Source organism: Bombina bombina, chromosome 1 (genome assembly GCF_027579735.1).
Source record: "Bombina bombina isolate aBomBom1 chromosome 1, aBomBom1.pri, whole genome shotgun sequence".
In the NCBI taxonomy this organism is placed as follows: Eukaryota; Metazoa; Chordata; class Amphibia; order Anura; family Bombinatoridae; genus Bombina; species Bombina bombina.
In genome coordinates, this window is record NC_069499.1 from 826332197 (window position 1) to 826335721 (window position 3525).

A 3525-nucleotide genomic window follows, 5' to 3' on the forward strand; every position below is an offset into this window, starting at 1 on the left:
TAATAGTGGATAAGACAATAGTTGCTGTATAGTTCAGCTGTGCAATTGAGATTATCAGGCCCATTTATCAAGCTCCGTATGGAGCTTGAAGGGCCGTGTTTCTGGCGAGTCTTCAGACTCGCCAGAAACACAACTTATGAAGCAGCGGTCAAAAGACCGCTGCTCCATAACCCTGTCCGCCTGCTCTGAACAGGCGGACAGGAATCGCCAGACATCAACCCGATCGAATACGATCGGGTTGATTGACAGCTCCCTGCTGGCGGCCGATTGGCCGCGAGTCAGCAGGGGGCGGCGTTGCACCAGCAGCTCTTGTGAGCTGCTGGTGCAATGTTAAATGCGGAGAGCGTATTGCTCTCCGCATTTAGCGAGGTCTTGCGGACCTGATCCGCAGTGTCGGATCAGGTCCGCAAGACCTTTGATAAATGGGCCTGCTTATCTTAGGTAACTATATATCAAATGTAGAGGTATGTTGGTGCGATTTTTATCACACTGTGATACAAGTATACAAATTAGTACCTTGAAGTGTATCTGTTTGATATCACTTTTGTGAGATGATTGCGGTTAAATAAACACCGCTATGCCAATAATTTGCTGATGGCAGTTCTATATGGGCTGCTGGCGGTTAAATAAATGCCGCTTTGGTTTCCTCTTGTTAGGTGGGCTTATCTGTTTGCTGCGAGAAAATTCACTTTTATATAAATGCTTGTGTAGTTGCCGTGGCCGCTTTGTTATCTTGTCCTTTGTCGGTCAGTGACCGATCGCGCTCTTAAGGATTTCTTGGTGGGATCTTCGTTGCAGTTAGGTGCTAACCGTTTGCTGATGTTTTTTAAGTATCTCCGGTTTTTCTATTCTGTGGCTTGTCTGTCGGTCAGTGACCGATCACGATGGTATGGTTGTTGGATGACCTCCTGATGTGGAATATTTGCGTGCCTCTCCGGTCCGTTGTTCCCAGGTTTCTTTGATGTCGGTCAGTGACCGATTTGGGTACTGAAATGTGGTTGTGGGATAAGTAGAAAGTTTGTGGGATAAGTAGAAAGTTTGTAGGATAAGTAGAAAAAGGAATTCTAGTTATCAATGTGATCTTTGCGGTTAAATATATGCCGCTAAGTAGGAACTTGAATATTTCACCAGGGTATAGCTGGTATTCTCTTTGTCTTCTCAAATCCTTTGCAGGTGTGCTCTGGTATCAACACGTTTTGGCTGGACAGCCTTTTTCTGTCTTCAACTTTGTTAGCCCCCAATGAGCCCCCCCAAATATTAAGTTCTAGAGCTGTCAATGCATTAAAGACAACATCAATTTATGTGGTACAAAAAAGAAAGAGTAAAAGAAAAAAACAACTCACTCAAATCCACCTAAACAGAATTCTTTGCTATATGATGTCATTGGCAGCTCCTCCGCTTCATACCCAGCTCTGATTGGGCCACTAATTAAAACCATAAAACAAAATATAGGCAGATGGTGTAACAACATTGATCAAACGCAAAAGACTACTACAAAGCTTTGGAAATCTATCCCACTCACTTCTAAATTGTGTCAGAGACCGTCTTACTAAAATCTTTTCCTGAAGAAAAAACAAACAAACATTACCTCAAAATCACTATATCCATGACTGATGTTTAACTGATTCCACTTTCTATAAACATGTCAACACTAAGGGGCATATTTATCAAGCTCAGGCTCGCCGGAAACAGAAGTTATGAAGCAGCGATCGATCTAAAGACCGCTGCTCCATAACCTGTCCGCCTGCTCTGAGGCGGCGGACAGAAATCAACTCGATCAAATACGATCGGGTTGATTGACATCCCCTGCTAGCGGCCGCAAATCTGCAGGGAGCGGCATTGCACCAGCAGTTCACAAGAACTGCTGGTGCAATGATAAATGCCGACAGCGTTTCGATGTGCAGTGGACATGATACGCTACTTTGTACCATATCTGCTCGCACATTGATAAATATACCCCTAAGTGTGATTTTAAGAAAACATTTAATAACCATTTAAATAAGTACATTTAATATTTTAGCTTAAAACGATAGAATTATTTATCACACACTTCCTATGGGTATTTGCTACTATATTATGTATGGTTTTGGACTTCTAAGTCTCTTTAATATCATGGACAATATTTTATGTCATTAAGACTTTTTTTTTATTTTGTATTTTGAAACAGCATTTCAGGTTACAATTATTTATTTAATCTATTTTTTCTCACACATTCCTATTGGCAGCGCGTACAGTAGGAGATAATTCAACTTGTAAATAGGCAGAAACTTTAAACAAACCTCACAGTTTTTGAAGTTTCTGCTTGTAAAATGCTGGTTACCTTTTTGATCTGTTATTTTCCTCATTATACTGTATAGTTTCCTCCCTTAATGCATTCCCTTATGGTTGTGGACTGAAGTGTCAGTGTGGGCAACTATCTTGTGTTCAAATGATGTATTTTGTAGGCTCCATTTTCTTTATCCAGCTGCACAGCTTCAAGTTATATAAAGCTGTTTGAAATCTCTTCTAGGATCAGCTTCTTCTTGTTCTTTGTAATAACACTTTGGATACATTTACTCATCCATATCTTTTTGGTTGAGTAGTTTAATTTGTATGGCTTACTTGGAGGCGGGTTAGCAACTGCCTAGTCGAATTACTGCTCTTTCTACTTGTTCAGTTACAACTTCCTGAGCTTTTAAGAATGAGGCTTCTATAGAACAGATCTGCAGGGCTGCTACTTGGCCATCTTTGCATTTTTCACCAAATGTTATCATTTCAACGTTTTTGCCTTAGCTGAGGCATCCGTTGGCAGAAAGGTTCCTCAGGCAGTGGTTCCTGTTTAATGAGGGCCTGCCTTTTTTCCCTTTCTAATCCCTCCCATATTCTCATGGACTCTCACTCATGGGTATTGATTCTTACCTGATAAATCCAGTATTCTTGTTACCTGATAAATCCAGTTCTTTCTTAATAGTGAGAGTCCACGAGCCTACCCATGTAAATGTTTCCTAGTGGCGGCAGTCCCATTTTGCATCTCTGAACCCTAATTTCTCTTTTACTTCTTCCTTAGCTATATAAAATACTGGGAAGGAAGGGGAAGTAGGAAGGATGTTGAAACTCTGGTGTAGAGTGTCTTTGCCTCCTCCTGGTGGCCAGGTGATATAATTCCCAAAAGTTAGGATCATGGACTCTTACTACCAAGAAAGAAATTAATTTATCAGGTATGAATAAATTATGTTAATACCCATTCCACACTTTTGCATAACCAACAGTTATATTAATATACTTTTTACCTCTGTGATTACCTTGTATCTAAGCCTCTGCAGACTGTCCCCTTATTTCAGTTCTTTTGATAACTTGCATTTTAACCAATCAGTGCTGCTCATAAATAACTCCATGGGAGTGGGCACAATGTTATCTATAAGACACACATGAACTAGCACTGTCTAACTGTGAAAAACTGTCAAAATGCACAGAGATAAGAGGCAGCCTTCAAGGGCTTAGAAATAAGCATATAAGCCTACCTTGGTTTAGCTTTCAGCAAAAAAT